At 34.5% G+C, this 19,352-nt stretch overlaps 1 protein-coding gene and 1 long non-coding RNA gene across 2 annotated transcripts in view; one reads left to right on the forward strand and one right to left on the reverse strand.

The window, feature by feature from the left end:
• The window catches only part of LOC309627298, a 293,684-nt gene extending 274,334 nt beyond the window's left edge, over window positions 1-19,350 (forward strand). The window contains exon 4 of the long non-coding RNA XR_014243659.1: window positions 1,671-19,350. This is a non-coding gene — a long non-coding RNA (uncharacterized lncRNA). The remainder of the gene's footprint in view (window positions 1-1,670) is intronic.
• The window catches only part of TACR3 (tachykinin receptor 3), an 88,823-nt gene that overhangs the window by 23,752 nt on the left and 45,719 nt on the right, over window positions 1-19,352 (reverse strand). The window lies entirely within an intron of this gene.

Below are 19,352 nucleotides of genomic sequence, written 5' to 3' on the forward strand. Positions count from 1 at the left end.
AAAGAGGTCATGGTTCAGAAGAGAGATGGTTTAATTGAGAGATGACTACTCTTGAGAAGGAGGCGCCAAGCATCTAGAACACAGGTAATGTATTGATGAAAAACATAAGAAGACAGTGATCAGAGGAAGATAGCAGTAGCTGGATGACGTGTGCAGACAGTGAGCCTCGTCAGCAGTCTGTGGCCACTTGAACCCCCACCCCCGCATTGAAGTGAATCCAAATATAATACTGCAGAAGAGCTGTGTTGTTGTGAAGACGTGGAGCTCAGTTGCAAGGAACAATCAGACCTGGAAGAGACCAGTATCAACGTGACTGGGGAATGATATTCATCAGCTTTAAGGAATCACACTTACAAAAATAAAATGAAGTGCATATTAAAGTTTTAATCAAAATGAATTGTAGGGAAACATGACCGATGGGAATGTTGTGAGGTCATTTGCTAGATCTACCTGCTCTCAAATTGGAGTATACCTACAATTTTCTTGGATAAAGGATTCAAAATGAATAGATTAATTCTCTCTCCTACTACTTAAAGTTAATATAAATAAAGCTATAAGCTTTTTCCCACTCAACTAGTATAACTTGGTACTTTAGTTGGATGAAAAAACTGATCCATTTCAGAGAAATGAGAATCTGATCTGTGCTGTTAAATCACCCAAAGACAGAGATTCTGTGACTTTTGTCTAAAATTTTAAAATAACATTAATAAATTCCTGTGTGGAAAATAGTCCCTTTTGCTTATAACAAAATTTTTTGGCTTGTTATCACAGAATATAACAGAGTAGCCATTGATGTGCCTTATATACATTAAGAAATGAGATCATTACAGCAAAATGTCCCTGAACTATGCCTCCATCTCAGGCTATGAGACTTGAAGAAGGTATGGGTATACACCTTTACCTTTGAATCATTTGCTCAAAGCTGCCTAAATTCTCAGATATCTTATAGGAAGAAGATAAGAGAGCAATAGAAATGGAATTGTAAGGCCTAGGATCTCCCATTCATTGTATTACAGATGATCCTTAAATAAATGTAAGCTGATTTATTTATTGCCTCAAAACACTGGAGTTTGTGCTCACTCTACTGAATACTTCCTAGTGAAAATATGTGGTCTGATAATGAAATGTTCCAGGAGATGCCTCATGAAATCTTATGTCTAGAAGTTAGATTGTAATGTTCCAGGTATTGTAATGATAGAGACCTGGCTTGTATTCTCAGTCAAGTGAAAGAAAAAGTGTGTTCTAGTTCTACATGAAGCCTTGTCTAAAATTGAACACTCTCTCTTGTTCAAACTGGATTAACTGTGGCATACAAACTTACTGTCACCAGTCATTAGTTTTCAATTTCCTTGAGGCACTGTGTATGAAGGGAACTATTATCTAATACTTGATCTTCTGCTTTTTAATCAGCATGGGTAGCATTTGAAGGACCTGTTGTTTATTCTAATTATTACTGGAGTTCCTATTCCCTTGGTTTTGCAACTACTATTCTGTCCATTGTTTTCAGTTCTTTTAGGATGCTTTTTTCCTTTACAGATTTAATATGTGAGGCATGTATATGTTCCTTTAAGGTGTCAGTAAAAATCATTCTTTTCATCTGGGCTTAGGTGGCTGTGGCAAAAGGCTTTAGGAATTTCTATTTCAGAGACTTTATATAATTTTCATTTCAGATCATGTTGGAGAATGATGAAATAATTAGGCAGAAATAATCTGACGCTCATATCTGAGAGTCCAAAGGTAAGAACTATTTACAGTATATTATTTCACTGATCTAAATATTTCCAAATAAAAACAGGTTAAAAACAGGTTTGGGAGAAATACAAATAATTTGAAAAATCCATAAGTTTGGAAATACACCGTGTGAAGCACATATAAGTACAGAGAATCATAGTCCTTTGGGGGATCTACTACTTAAGCAAAGTAGTAGAGGTGAAGGTCTCTCTGAAGTCTTTTCAGAAGTGAAATAAAAATGAAAACAGTAGCAGAAAGACATCTGAAAAGACTTGGAGCAAGTAATTAGAATCACATGCATAAAGGGTTCATGTGCAACCTGGTGTGTGACAGAAACAACAATAACAACAACAACAACATTAGTTTTCTATTTATAATCCTCTCCTGACTTGAAGGAGAGTGAAATTGGGTCTATGGAGAATATTGTGTTTGCTGAGAAGGGTAACGGATGTAGATAGGGATTGCAAGTTTGGAATTATTTGAATCATAGGGTCTGTGCTACAGTTTGGATTATGGGAACTGCGCTGGATTTGTCTTGAAAAATAATGGGTGAATAGGCTTTCTGAGGCAGAGAAATAGATCAAGGAGAGGCTGCAAGAAGGAAAGGTGAAGAGAGAGAAGGAAAGGGGAAGGAGATGAAGAGGGAGAGAGAGACACATACAATTGCCTGGGAGCTGACTTGTAAAGAAATGCCAAAAGAGTTTTATGTTCTGGGAGGCAAATTCTCTCTTTGGGCTAATGTACAAAATCCTCAGTAAAATTTACGCCTGTCATTCAGGATACATGAAAATGAAAAAAAGTGATATATACGAAGTTACTTAAAATCTGGGTCATATGAATAGTGGTAAATGAAAACAGTAGGTTATCGGGAACTAGCTATTGTACAAAATCAAGAGTCAGAAATACTTATAGAGCACTATGTGTGGGGCAGACAGGTGTCATTCTAGGCACTTTTAAGGACTGCACTGCCCCTTGTTGCGAAGATTATGTAAAGATGGAATGGCAAAATAATTTCAAAAGGAACTGTCTCCTCTAAGGCAGGAATGAAGAAAGAGGAGTAAAGGAGAAAGGGGAAATAGAAGGGCTCTCAAAAGCAAACAGCCAACTGGGGATGAGATAAGGGAGTAAAATGTTCAAGTTGAACAAACAGAAAAACAGTTTCCTCGGTTTTCTTTCTGTTTAAGGTTAAGCCTATTAGAATGAAGTGGAGAGGAGCACTACCCTAATTAAAGAGCTGTCTCACTTGCCAGGAAACTTGCATCTTTATAGCAGAGCAGAAATCCTCCTCGGTGCCAGGAAGCCCTTGACTGTATCAACCCCTGTGTCCTAGCTGTCAAGAAAGAGATTATTCATGTATTCTTTGCATTTTAGAAAGGATTTTTGTTTTTAGGAAAAATATTTTTAGCTGATGTTACCAGCTGAGGGCCTGGGGTAGAATGGGAGGCTCGTGGAAATATTTGCTGGGCTAGTAAATCTGTTTTGGAGATATGCACCACTTAAGCCTAAGAGCATACTCCCTGCTATCCATCATTCTCTTAACTTAACCTCTCTATTAATTATTTTCTTGATCAGGCAGTTTATATTTGATGTTGATAAAGTTAGTTTTGCAAAACACTGAAGTGTTATTTTCCTCTATGAAAGAAAGGAGGCATTTTTTTTTCAGCATAGTTTGATGTTAAGGGAATTTGGAATTTTACAATGAGAAGTATATGCATGGAGGGGCTGTGCAACTAAGGAAGAAGAGCTAGAATCTCTCTTCATGGCTATGCAAACCGCAGAGTTACACCTCCACTGGTGACTTCCTAAATTCAATGCCTGTGGAACATCTGAATAGACAACAAGTGTTCCTGCAGCTGAGACAGGTCTGGCTTTAGCAGCTGTGGGCTTTGTGGGTATGTACATGCAGGGGTTATGCCAGGCCAGAGTCTGAGCTGCTTCAATAGCTCCCACAGCAGGTCCAGGTGCATGACTAGTGCAGTCCTGGAACCTGACCTCAGTAGATCTGCACCGGTGGCCTGGTGAAAACAACACCTGTGAGTCACCAGGACCATCTGCCGGCATACCCAAGGTTAAGGTGGGACTGACAGCAGTGCCAACAACAGTGTACTTTATGAGCCTGCACAATGCATGAAAGGGGACACAACAGAGCACACTCACAGGTGAACAACCCCAGAGGAGGAATACTCAGAGGATTCTCTCCCAGTGGGAGTACTTCAATCCTGCCTACCTTGCATCGCAGATCAGAAACACAGCTAAGAAACATATCTCAGGGCCTATACTTCAACAACTAGGGAGCACACCATACCCCTGACAGGGCAGTGACAACCACAGAGCAAAGGGGAGGCCCAGCTCAATATCCAGCTCACCCACCAGGGGGCAGAAACCAGAAGCAAGAGGAACTGTGATCCTGCAGGCTGTGGAAAGGAGACCATAAACACAATAAGTTAGACAAAATGAGATGACAGAGAAATCAGTTGCAGATGAAGGAGCAAGATAAAAACCTACAGAACAACTAAATGAAGAAGGGATAGGCAATCGACCTGAAAAAGAATTCAGAATAATGATAGTAAAGATGATCCAAGATCTCAGAAAAAGAATGGAGGCATGGATTGAGAAGATGCAACAAATGTTTAATGAAGACCTAGAAAAACTAAAGAAGAGACAAACGGAGATGAACAATACAATAACTGAAATGAAAAATACTCTAGAAGGAATCAGTAGCAGAATAACTGAGGCAGAAGAATGGATAAGTGATCTGGAAGACAAAATGGTGGAAATCACTGCCATGGAACAGAATACAGAAAAACGAATGAAAAGAAGTGAGGACAGTCTCAGAGACCTCTGCGACAACATCAAACACAAGAACATTTGAATTACAGTGGTGCCAGAAGAAGAAGAGAAAGAGAAAGGGCATGGGAAAATATTTGAAGAGATTATAGTCGAAAACTTCCCTAATGTGGGAAAGGAAGTAGTCACCCAAGTCCAGGAAGCACAGAGAGTCCCATACAGGATAAACCCAAGAAGGAACATGCCGAGACACATATTCATCAAACTAACAAAAATTAAATGCAAAGAAAAAATATTAAAAACAACAAGGGAAAGCAACAAATCACATACAAGGGAATCCCCATAAGGTTATCAGATTACTTTTCAGCACAAACTCTGCAGGCCAGGAGGGAGTGTCATGATATGTTTAAAGTAATGAAAGGGAAAAACATACAACCGAGAATACTATACACAGCAAGGCTCTCATTCAGATTCAATGGAGAAATCAAAAGCTTTACAGACAAGCAAAAGCTAAGAGAATTCAGCACCACCAAACCAGCCCTACAACAAATGCTAAAGGAAGTTCTCTAGGCAGGGAAAAAAAACCTCAAAGAGACCACAACTAGAAACAAGAAAATCACAAATGGGAAAGCTAAATGGTAAAGGCAAACATACAGTAAAGGTAGGAAATCATCCATAAAAAATATAATGTTAAAATCAGCAACAGTGAGAAGAGAAGTGTACAAATGCAGGAAATGGGAATTGCATTTGAAACGAAGAGACCAGCAACTTAAAACAACCTTGTATATATATAGACTGCTTTATCAAAACCTCATGGAAAACACAAACCAAAAAACTACAATAGATACACACACAAAAAAGAAAAAGCAACCCAAGCACAAGACTAAAGATGGTCATCAGATCACAAGCGAAGAGAACAAAAGAGGAAAGGAAGAAAAAACACCTACAAAAACAAACCCAAAACAATTAAGAAATTGGCAATAGAACTACATATCAATAATTACCTTAAATGTAAATGGATTAAATGCTCAAACCAAGAGACTTAGACTGACTGAATGGATACAAAAACAAGGCCCTATATAGGCTGTCTACAAGAAACCCAATTCAGACCTAGGGGTACATACAGACTGAAAATGAAGGGATGGAAAAAGATATTCCATGCAAATGGAAATCAAAAGAAAACCGGAGTAGCAATATTCATATCAGACAAAATAGACTTTAAAATAAAGACTGTTACAAGAGGCAAGGAAGGTCACTACGTAATGATCAAGGGATCAATCCAAGAAGAAGATATGAAATTTTAAATATTTATGTATGCAGCATAGGAGCACCTCAATATATAAGGCAAATGCTAACAGCCGTAAAAGGGGAAATCAACAGTAACACAATAATAGTGGGGGACTTAAACACCCCACTTACACCAATGGACAGATCATCCAGACAGAAAATTAATAAGGAAACACAGCCTTAAATGACACATTAGACCAAATAGACTTAATTGATATTTACAGGGCATTTCATTTGAAAGCAGCAGAATACACTTTCTTCTCAAGTGCACATGGAACATTCTCCAGGATAGATCACATCTTGGGTCACAGATCCAGCCTTGATAAATTTAAGAAAATTAAAATCATATCAAGCACCTTGTCTGACCACAATGCTATGAGGTTAGAACTCAGTTACAGGAAACAATCTATAAAAAACACAAACACATGGAGGCTAACCAATATGTTATTAAATAACCGATGGGTCACTGAAGAAATCAAAGAGGAAATCAAAAAACACCTAGAGACAAATGACAATGAAAACATTGATCCTAGATCTTTGTGACACAGCAAAAACAGTTCTAAGAGGGAAGTTTATAGCAATACAATCTTACCTTAAGAAACAAGAAAAATCTCAAATAAAGGACCTAACCTTATACCTAAAGCTACTAGAGAAAGAAGAACAGACAGAACCCAAAGTTAGTAGAAGGAAAGAAATCATAAAGATCAGAGCAGAAATAAATGAAATAGAGACAAAGAAAACAGTAGCAAAGATCAATGAAACTAAAAGCTGGTTCTTTGAGAAGATAAACAAAATTGATAAATCTTTAGCCAGACTCATCAAGAAAAAAAGGGAGTGGTCTCAAATCAATAAAATTAGAAATGAAGAAGGGGAAATTACAGTGGATACCACAGAAATACAAAGATCATAAGGGACAACTACAAGCAACAATACACCGATAAATGGACAACCTAGGAGAAATGGACAAATTCCTAGAAAGGAACAACCTTCCAAGACTGAAACAGAAAGAAATAGAAAATATGAACAGACCAGTCACAAGTACTCAAATTGAAAGTGTGATTTTAAAACGTCCAACAAAGAAAAGCCCAGAACCAGATGGCTCCACAGGCAAATTCTATCAAACATTTAGAGAAGAGTTAATACCTACCCTTCTGAAACTCTTCCAAATATTGCAGAGGCAGGAACACTCCCAAGCTCATTCTACAAGGCCACCATCACCCTGATACCAAAACCAGACAAAGATATCACAAAAAAAGAAAAGAACAGGCCGATATCATGGATGAACATAGATGCAAAAATCCTCAACAAAATACTAGCAAACAGAATCCAACAACACATTTAAAGGATCATACACCACGATCAAGTGGGATTTATCCCAGGGATGCAAGGATTCTTCAATATACGCAAATCAATCAATGTGATACACCACATTAACAAACTGAAGAATAAAAACCATATAATCATCTTAATAGATGCAGAAAAAAGCTTTTGACAACTTTCAACACCGATTTATGATTAAAACTCTCCAGAAAGTGTGCTTAAAGGGAACCTACATCAACATAATAAAGGCCATATGTGACAACCCTACAGCTAACATCATACCCAATGGTGAAAAGCTGAAAGCATTTCCTCTAAGATCTGGAACAAGACAAGGATGTCCACTCACCACTTTTATTTGGCATAGTTTTGGAAGTCCTAGCCATGGCTATCAGAGAAGAGAAAGAAATAAAAGGAATCCAAACTGGAAAATAAGAACTAAAACTGTCACTGTTTGCAGATGACATGATACTATACATAGAAAATCTTAAAGATGCTACCAGAAAAATACTATAGCTCATCAAGGAATTTGGTAAAGTTGCAGGATACAAAATTTATACACAGAAAGCTCTTGCATTACTATATACTAAAAACAAAAGATCAGAAAGAGAAATTAAGGAAACAATCCCATTTACCATCATATCAATAAGAATAAAATACCTAGGAATAAACCTACCTAAGGAGGCAAAAGAGCTGTACTCAGAAAACTATTAGATACTGATGAAAGAAATCAAAGATGATACAAACAGATGGAGAGATATATCATGTTCTTGGCTTGGAAGAATCAATAATGTGAAAATGACTATATTACCCAAAGCAATCTACAGATTCCACACAATCTGTGTCAAATTACCAATGGCATTTTTCACAGAATTAGAACAAAAAATTTTACAATTTGTTTGGAAACAAAAAAGACCCTGAATAGCCAAAGCAATCGTGAAACAGAGGAATGGAGCTGGAGGAATCAGGCTCCCTGACTTCAGACTACACTACAAAGCTACAGTAATTAAAACAGTATGATACTGGCACAAAAACAGAAATATAGATCAATGGAACAGGATAGAAAGTCCAGAGATAAACCCACGCACCTATGAGCACCTAATCCATGACAAAGGAGGCAAGAATATACAATCGAGAAAAGACAGTCTCTTCAATAAGTGGTGCTGGGAAAACAGGACAGCTATGTGCAAAAGAATTAAATTAGAACACTCCCTAACACCATATGCAAAAATAAACTCAGAATGGATTAAAGACCTAAATGAAAGGCTGGATACTGTAAAACGCTTAGAGGAAAACATAGCCAGAACACTCTTTGACATAAATCACAGCAAGATCTTTTTTGATCCACCTCCTAGAGTAATGAAACTAAAAACAAAAATAAAATATGGGGCCTAATTAAACTTCAAATTTTTACACAGCACAGGAAACCATAAACAAGATGAAAAGACAACCCTCAGAATGGGAGAAAATATTTGCAAATGAAGCAACCGACAAGGGATTAATCTCCAAAATGTACAAACAGCTCATGCAGCTCAATATCACAAAAACAAACAACCCAATCAAACAATGGGCAGAAAATCTAAATAAACATTTCTCCAAAGAAGACATACAGTTGGTCAAAAAACATGAAAAGATGCTCAAGATCACTCATTACTAGAGAAATACAAATCACAACTATGATGAGGTATCACCTCACACTGGTCAGAATGGCCTTCATCAAAAAATCTACAAATAATGAATGATGGAGAGGGTGTGGAGAAAAGGGAACCCTCTTGCACTGTTGGTGGGAATGTAAATTGGTACTGCCACTATGGAGAATAGTATGGAGTTTCCTCAAAAAACTAAAAATAGAACTACCATATGACCCAGCAATCCCATTCCTGGGCATATACCCAGAGAAAACCATAATTCAAAAAGATACATGCACCCCAATGTTTATTGCAGCACTATTTACAATAGCCATGATATGGAACAACCTAAATGTCCATCAACAGAGGAATGGATAAAGAAGATGTGGTACATATATATGATGGAATATTACTCAGCCATAAAAAGGAATGAAATAATGCCATTTGCAGTGACGTGGATTGACCTAGAGATTGTCATACAGAGTGAAGTAAGTCAGAAAGAGAAAGATAAATATCACATAATGTGGCTTATATGTGGAATCCAAAAAAATGGTACAGATGAACTTATTTGCAAAGCAGAAATAGAGTCACAGATGTAGAAATCAAACTTATGGTTACCAAGGGGGATGGGGGGAGTGGGATGAATTGCGAGATTGGGATTGACATGTACACTACTATATATAAAATGGACAACCTACTGTAATGATAACCTACTGTATAGCACAGGGAACTCTGCTCAGTGCTCTGTGGTGACCTAAATGGGAAGGGAATCTGAAAAAGAGTGGATATATGTGTATATATAACTGATTCACTTTGCTGTACAGCAGAAACTAACACAACATTGTAAAGCAGCTATACTCCAATACATTTTGTTTTAAAATTAATATAATCATTATCACCAATAATTAGCACCCATTTATTGATCACAAAATACATGTGTTAACGTCTAGCAAACTTATATAGAAAACCCTTGTAAAAACAAAAGTATATGCATGGTGTAAATTCTTTTTACTAACATGAATTTTTTGTTTACTGGAATACTATATCAATAATCTATAATGGGGAGAGTCCTATATTATTTTACTAGTGGCAGGGCTAAGAAATATTTTTATTTAACAAAATATGGAAAACTTTCAAGAACAGTTTCATTTATTCAGCAATAGATAAGTAGACCTCATTTTTGGTCCTGAGGATATAATATAATCCTGAAGACATGAACTTTGTCCTGAAGATTCAGACTAAAATCTTTCCTCTGTGTGCTGGGTCTAGGGGCAGAGTATCAGGTTGGAACTCAGGAAGCCTAATTTCCAGAACTAGTTCTCCGTTTAAAGATTTTTGACCTTTAGCAAGTCACATCACATGACTGCATTTTCTTATGTATAAAATGAGAATGCAGCTGATTCACAAAACTTTATTCTTTCAATCATTTATTAATTCACCATCCATCCATCCAGAAATCATTATGCTAGGCACTGAGGAGACAATAGTGAGTACAGCACTTCTCTTGTTCAGTAGTCTACAACAGATTTGGGAATTTACCTGTGATAAAATGCCCCACATTTCTTAGGGACATTACCAATCATCATTTTAATTTAACCTAATTTTAAAGTACCTTATTCTTTCCTCCTTTATTTTTTTGTATACTCTAACAGTACTTGAACTTATTTTTAAATGAGGTTTAATTATAAACTGAAGAATTGTAAATGGATATTAAATGATATATTGTTGTTGAGATAAGTGAAATTTCAATTATTCAAACAGTCTAGTTAAGACTATTTAAGTCTACATTAAGAACTACTTAAGCAAGGTAAAAGAGCTTGAGTTTCCTGATTTGTTAAAAATGGAAGAAAATAGTTTCCACCAGGCTTACCTCCTGGGGATATTGTGAAGATTAGTACAGTCTATGTATGAGAATACAACTTGTATAATATAAATACTCAGAAGTAAAGTATCATTCTGAAACCTCGTCCTTTGAGCCAGTTCTCTAAAAGAACTCAACTCTAAAAACTTTTGTCCAGGATTCAAGTCCAAGTTCTGCCACTTATTAATTTTGTGAGTTTGAGATTCAATTTCATTTTTATGTAAAACAAGAAAAAATCACATAGATACTGTGAGAATTAAATAATATTCATGTGAAAGTTATTTAGAAACTGTGACTCACTGTAAAATGTAGGTCAATATTATGTTTAAAAAGATAAATGGCCAGTTTTATACCTCTTTACTTTTCTACCACATGATGCTTTCTTATCTTCACAGTACTGGCATATATATTCACAGTAAAGTGCCTAAAGTAACAGGTACCATTTACTGAGAACAGTTCTATGTGCCAGGCACTTTTTGAAGTACTTAACACGTATTGCCTCATTTAATCCCTATACAACCACATAGTATATGCATTATTATTATTTTCATTTCAGCTTATAGGGATTGTAACCTCTCTGAGGCTCAGATAGGTTATATTCCCCAAGGTATGTGCCAGAGCCAGCATTTGAACTTGGCACACTGAATAAGAGTCTCTGTTCCCAGTCATTACATTAAATTGTCTAAGAGTAACATAAAAGAATGCCATTTGTTTATCCATTCATCAACCCATTCTATGTTTCTCTGAATATGTATTTTCCAATTCTCTCAAAATTAATAAATATAATCTAATTCCATAAACAAAAACTCATTTTTAACTAAACAAAATGATTTTATGAATTTTTATATGTAAAAATAAACAAGAATCACTGAGAAAATTCTGGGAAAAAAAGAGTAAATAGAGGTGAAGAGTTGCCCTATCAGATATTAAAGTACATATAAAGCTTCATTAATTTAACCAGTATGGTGATAATGCATGAACAGACAGATAAAACAGAGTAGAAAGGTGACTGAGCCTCAAACACATTGGAGAACTTAGAATATGATAACTGTAACATTTTAAGTTAGTGTTGGAAAAGATGGGTTACTCAATAAATGGAAGTAGATATAACAGGAAAACATCTAGAAAATAATACTGGAGTCTCATTCCACAACTTACATAAATAAACTTCAGCTACATCTAAATTTTTCACAACAAACACATTATGAAACCACTAGAAGAGTTTGATTTAATCTAATCTATCCATATAAAGAGTGATTTTATAAAATCGACAATAATTGATACTATTCTCACACACAAGAGCATGTTCTGAAGTATTGAGAGTTGTAAGATAGTGGTCCAGGTTCATTCTTTTATATGTAGCTGTCCAGTTTTCCCAACACCATTTATTGAAGAGACTGTCCTTTCTCCATTGTATATTCTTGGCTCCTTTGTTGTAAATTTCTTGAGCATATATGTGTGGGTTCTTTTCTGGGTTCTATTCTGTTCCATTGATAAATGCATTTGTTTTTATGCCAATACCATACTGTTTTAATTACTATAGCTCTGTAATATAGTTTGAAATCAGGACACATGCTGCCTTCAGCTTGGTTTTTCTTTCTCAAGATTGGTTTGGCTATTCGGTGTTTTTATATGGTTCCATACAAATTTTATAATTATTTGTTCTATTTCTGTGAAAAATGCTATTAGAATTTTGATAGGAATTGCATTGAATCTATAGATCGCTTTAGGTACTATGAGCATTTTAACAATATTAATTCTTCCAATCCATGAACACAAAACATCTTTCCATTTATTTGTGTCTTCTTCAATTTCTTTCATCACTGTCTCATTGTTTTCAGTGCATGGGTGTTTCACCTCCTTGGTTAAGCTTATTCCTAGATATTTTATTCTTTTTGATGCAATTGTAAGTGTTATTGTTTTCTTAATTTCTCTTTCTGATAGTTTGCTATTAGTGTGTAGAAATGCAACAAATTTCTCTATGTTGATGGTGTAGCACTTGTTATTGATTTCATATGCTAAACTTAATTTTCTTTTGAGAAATCCACATTGTGTAAACTTGGTTGCAATCTTCCCTGCACCTATAATTGCAGCATGAGAAATATTAATGGGTAATCCATAGAGGAATCTTTTCAAGTGATTGCCACGCACTAAAGGGCTGCAGATATTTCCTCCTAAAGTGCTATCTTTTCTTATATTTTTCGAAAGGAATAAACATTTCCACTTCTCAAGTACTGTAGCAAACTCGAAAGGAATACACAGAAACTTTTCTAGGCTTTTCAAAATAATTCCTATCCACTGCCACTTAGGGAGAAGGTTTAATCAAAGCAAGTGACATTTGCAATCAATGCAAAGCTTAGAGGTAGGCGGTACACCCGATTGCAGGTTGTATCCCTGGTGGGGTAGAAGTTAGAGAGAGGGAACGAACAGCTATTAGTTTTCTTTACACTTCACTGCTTCAATTAGAAGTATTTCATGATAATATTATTCATATCTGTTATAAATTTTAGGTGCTTTTTGACTTTGTTTTGATTTTAGTTATTTTCCTTTAAGACGATGGGATTTTGAAATACCCAGTTGGATAAATTTTCATTATATCCTGATGAATTAAACTGTTTATATAATTTCAGAAGTATAAAAAGCAGATACGTTCTAATGGTGTTCTTTGATTTATCAGCCAAAATACAAACTTTTCTCAAAATATCTTAATGAAAAATACTTGGTAAAAAATTAGGAACTTCTATATAAAAGTGCTTACAATATTTATTTTTCTTTGTTGGGGAAATATCGTGTTATACATGACAGAAACTTAAAAAGATAATTTCATGGTTTTTGACTTTAATTTCCCTAGAAAATGTACTACTAAAATGTTGGTTTTATACCTGGATGATAATATACATTTTTTAAAACAAATTTATTTATTTATTTATTTTTGGCTGTGTTGGGTCTTCATTGCCGTGTGCAGGCTTTCTATAGATGCGGCGAGTGGGGGCTACTCTTCGTTGTGGTGAGCAGGCTTCTCATTGCAGTGGCTTCTCTTGTTGTGGAGCACAGGCTGTAGGCACATGGGCTTCAGTAGTTGTGGCACACGGGCTCAGTAGCTGTGGCTCGCGGGCTCTAGAGCACAGGCTCAGTAGTTGTGGCACACGGGCTTAGTTGCTCTGCGGCATGTGGGATCTTCCCGGACCAGGGATCGAACCCATGTCCCCTGCATTGGCAGGCAGATTCTTAACCACTGTGTCACCAGGGAAGTGCCGATAATATACATTTTTAAAAGAAAGTAGAATACACAAGGTATGTATTTTTAAAGTATGGATATATTTTTAAAGGGATATATGGTTTTATGATTAATAATATGACAAATTATTGGATAAAAATGCCTGGAAATAAGTGGTAGTGTGTCATGGAGATGTAGAAATGAGAGAAGGACACAGATAGGTGAGCCATACTGCGTTGTATATAAGCTTGTACATCTACTTAATGTATTACTATTTGAAGTATAAATCATATGGATAATTCTAAGTATTTTTTATTGCAACATAGTAAGCAAAGTACATAGAGATAAAGAACTTGGTTATGGGGAAAATTAGACAGAAAAATTCTAGTTTATTCTCAAGGTCAGCATTTCGGCAGATTCCCAAGTACTCTGACATTTACCACTGCTGGTATTGCACAGTAAGTGCTCTCTTAGAAAAATATATACATTTTATGTTACTTTATTTGCTACAGCTGGATAGTAAAGGAAGACAACGGTTAAGAAAAAAACTCAGATTAATATCATAAAATGTGATGTAAATATTAAAACACAGAAAATAAAATATGGTATCAAATTCTTGATTCACCTTTTTAAAATGGATATTCTCCAAGAGTAAGGGCTTTTATAGGCTAAATCTGAAAAATTTGAAAATAACTGTTTTTTTTCCCTTCTTCCTATGGTTGAGATGTTTTAACATTAGTTAAATGTCATCACAGGAAAATTGCCATTTGTATCTCTTGTTAAATTAATACATAGAAAAAAACAAGCAACTTTAGGTCACTTGGAAACTGATTCTATCCTTAATGTAATTTACCTTCACTATAAATCTTGATAAAACCTACGGCTGTCTTAAATAAAAATTCTTTATTAATTAAAAGAAGTAAAATGAGAGTCAGATATAAATGTCTGGAAATGAGTTCTACATTCAATTTTACACTGAATTTGATTTTAATTTAAAAATTTTAAAGAAAAAATAATATTGATTTGCAATATAAACAAAGTCCTGTTACTGGTTTGGGATATATACATATATACACATATATATATATATGGCAGGTCACAAATTTCCTTCATAAGATCATAAAGCAAAACTGGCCACCCTCTTGGAATATCCTCATTTACACAAATCTGATGCATTTTCCTGTTTTTTTTTTTTTTTTAAGTAAAAAATGAGAGAGAAAGAGCACTATGTACAGGATGGAAGCTTTTTGCCAGTTTCTTGATTGTGGCAAGATTTTAATCTGCTGCCTTAAAGAACAGCAGTAAGGCAAGGGGTTCATGATATTTTAGGTTCTGATCAGATCTACCATTCTAGAATAGGTCTTTTCAAAACTGCAAATGTATTTTAAATCAGCTTGTGAGTTGAACACTATATATTAAAATCTGACTTTTCATATGCAACATGTGGTATATTATATAAAGAGAGAAGGTTTCAAGTTTTGCTGTATAATTATTATGACTTTAATAGATAGCTTTAATAATAATTTTCATTTATAGTATTTTAGCCAAGGTTTTAATAGGTAGCCAAAATCTGTGACTATATCTGACAATAAGTAAAATAAAATACACAAAGGTCAGTTTCTTTTTCTATGCACTAAATTATTCTCACACTGGAATGTAAGCATTAATACAATAATGCTCAGAAAAGAGAATAATGTTAGAAGAGCATTCTGTCCTAGAAATTTATAAAAAAATAATAATTTTAATTTTCAATTTGAATTTTATAGCAATCTACTGAATAGTACATATTTCCTGAAGGAGAGCTTTGGCAAGAATATTAACCAATTACCACCAAAAACAACAGAATTAACCTTAGCCAAGGCTTTGGGGATTGTGTGATATTAATTGATATTTTATATTTTTCTACTATCTGAAGATACTGTTATTTAAAGTGCAGGGATTCTGAAGTTAAAGAGGCATTATTATTTCAATATACATATTTAAGTAGACATATTTAAAGCCAATGGGTACATAGCATACAGGGTCTTAAAACTCAGAAAACTTACTGTAAGTTAAGGATACCTTTGGTTCAGTTATGAGGTGTACAGAGTGCTTTGAAATTGTAAAATACATCATATAAGAAAGAGTATATTAGTGTGCTTGCTAACTCTTTTGGAAAGACTAGTTCTACATATGGGACTTAAATGTTAGACAGTCCTACAAATTGCCTCCTAGAGTTTAATAAGCTGCTTGCAGCCATAGAATTTTAATACTGATTTTCAGGTTCAACATTCCAATTTTAATGATAAGCACATATTTCTAGAGGTATTACCTTATTTCTCCAAACTAATATTTAGTCTTTTGACCTGGTACTGGCTAGAACCACTGGTATTATTTTCAAACTATTTATATACTTAGGCAGGACAAATGTAAAGTTTGAGTGGGGGCAGTTAATCTTAAATTATCTGAAAGTTTCATATTAGCTTCAATTTAAGACATGCTAGGTTCTAAATAACATAGACCTGTAATTTAGTTCTGGTTGTTCTTCAGAGAATTTAATCTACAGGGCTTGAAACTGAACACACTTCCTGAAGATTGTGGGAAAAGAGAAATGGAAGCAATGTTTCTCAGTAGTTGCAAAGATCTTTTCAGTGATTTGACTAAAATGTCTCAAGCTTTTCTTTATTCTTGTTCATGTATATGTGGGGCTTCCATCAGCAACTGCTATCCTTTTATTAGTAGTACGCTGGCTCGGAGTTGTTTATGGAGTTGTTTTTCCCAACTGTCATGAGGAGTTCGCACTCTTGTAACCAATACTCTCTTAACTCTCAAGTCCAATCTGTTAATATCAAAGATGTATTCTCTAGGAGAGGGCATATAATTAAATGGCCCATCCAGGGTAAGATGCATATCTTTGACCTAAGTAGTCATACTAAAATATGAAAAGAGCATGATTACTAGAAATAACTGTATTCCAATCCATACCAGACCATATTTAAATTTTAGATTAAAAAAGAAATTAAGAGAAGAGCTGTCTTTATTGTGAAATTTTAAATTTTTGAGCAGAATTGGTGTTATTTCTGAGATACTGATGGTAATATCAATAAGTGACTGTGAAAGAAGTACAAGGACAAAGTGATTTATTATGAGAAGTCCATGTCATAAATGTCATTTTATACTATTTCAACCCAGAACACAATCTGAGAAAAAGAAATATGGACAAGAACTTTGAAATGTCTTAATTTTTGAGATATTCTAGAAGAGTCACAGTCTCAGTTTGAATTGATATTTATACTTTGAAATTATAGAGTAATGAAGTAAAAATGGAATACTTATGCCTTACTCTCATCCGTTATATGGGGGCAAATGCAAAAACATTCCCTCTTTCTTTTGTTCCCTCTGGGACTCAACTCAAAAATAAAAAGGAGCACTCAGATTAAATTTTCATTTCTTCCTAGAAAAATATTACATGACTATGAAGGAAAAGGAACTATAATCTATAATTACTGGACTTATTTTAATTTTACTAAAATTAAACATGGGAAAAATATTTTTAAAATACTTAAAGTAGTAGGAAAGAAATAAAAGACAAGAAACTAGGTGGGAAATGCAAAGACAAATTATTCTGAAAAATAGTACGCAGACCATCACATCAGTTATTTAATGTGATTATGCCTAAAACATGACTGTTAGAAAATACTGCCCGTCCAAAGAGTATCTTGCAACATGAGTAAGATGTTAGATAATGAGGGTCAAAATTATAAGATGATCATGCTACTGAAGTTCTGCTAGTTCTATGATTTTTTTTAATGTGGTAAAGACATTGTACACTGCATTTTTAAAATATTTTGTTTTATTGAAGTGTAGTTGATTTACAATGTTGTGTTAATTTCTACTGTACCACAAACTGATTCAGTTATACATATATATATATATATATATACATTCTTTTTCATATTATTTTCTGATATGGTTTATCACAGGATATTAAATATAGTTCCCTGTGCTATACAGTAGGACCTTGTTATTTATCCGTTCTAAGTGTAATAGTTTGCATCTACTAACCCCAAACTCCCAGTCCCTCTTCTACCACCCCCCTTGGCAACCACAAGTCTGTTCTCTATGTCTGTGAGCCTGTTTCTGTTTTGTAGATAAGTTCATTTGTGTCATATTTTAGATTCCACATATAAGTGATATCATATAGTATCTGTCTTTCTCTTTCTGACTTATCTCACTTAGTATGATAATCTCTAGGTCCATCCATGTTGCTGCAAATGGCATTATTTCATTCTTTTTATGGCTGAGTAGTATTCCATTGTATATCTTTCCATTGTATACCACATCTTCTTTATCCATTCATCTATCGATGGACATTTAAGTTGTTTCTATGTCTTGGCTACTGCAAATAGTGCTACTATGAACATTGGGGTGCATGTATCTTTTCGAATTATAGTTTTCTCCAGATATATGCCCAGGAGTGGGATTATGCACTTCATTTTTAATGAAATAAAATGAAATTATATATATATTTTAGGCTGAAATGACTAAATATATGTGAAAAAAAATTTGTTTTCAAATACTAGACATCATGATAAAATGTTAACCCAACATAAGCTTTGTACACTTGTCAATAACAGAGGAAACACATATTAGTGTTAAAATAGAATTCATTTTCTATACTAGATTTTTAAAACCTGATTGATTGTTGTTAAGTGAGTGTTTGTAGGTAAGTGTCCATGTCATAATTGGAATAAACAGTAATTGCCATAATCAGTATGTCTCACTTATCCTTGGAAAAACTTCTCTGACTTGCACTAGGTACTCATCAATTGGAGAGAGGAAGATGGAATAGATGACTTTAAGATTACTTTTAACTGCACAAATTTATTAAAATATCTCACTCACTGAATCACATAATGATAGTCAGAAAAAAACTAAAGGAAAAAAATAATCCTAGTAAAATATCACTATGATAATTTTTATAGGTTTTCTTGTTTAATGTGAATTGTTCAAAAATAGGTTTTATCATGTCACCCAATAAGTTGTACAAGGGTTTTAATGTAACTTCATCTCTTAATCAGACACCAGATGAGGGAAAGGGGAGGAACGGTGAGGAAGTGTGGAGAAGGGAAGGAGGGAGGGATAGATAAATGGATATTACAGAATTATAGCACATACTAAGAAAGATACCATTCCTGGGATAAATGAAACTTCTGAAAGACTATATAGTACATCAGAGGCATTCTGTTCAATAAAGGACAAAGATAGCTAGAGCTGCAGAAATACAATCCACAGGGACTCCAACAGTGAAATTTCAGAAGTTTCACGTGGTGTAATTAAGAATACTCTGCAAAAGGTAATAAAAAGTCTTTCTGTAAGGAAGTAACAATATCCCAGACTGATATTGTACATGGCCAGTGGCTTATAGAAGATAAAAGGAAAGTAAAATTAAAAATTGATAAAAAGAAGAAAACAGGAATAAAGTAGGAGTCAAGCATCAAATCATATTATATTAAAATGCCATAACTGGGTTTTTTCCCTTCTC

This window comes from Balaenoptera borealis (assembly GCF_965194805.1).
Source record: "Balaenoptera borealis genome assembly, chromosome: 4".
Classification (NCBI taxonomy): domain Eukaryota; kingdom Metazoa; phylum Chordata; class Mammalia; order Artiodactyla; family Balaenopteridae; genus Balaenoptera; species Balaenoptera borealis.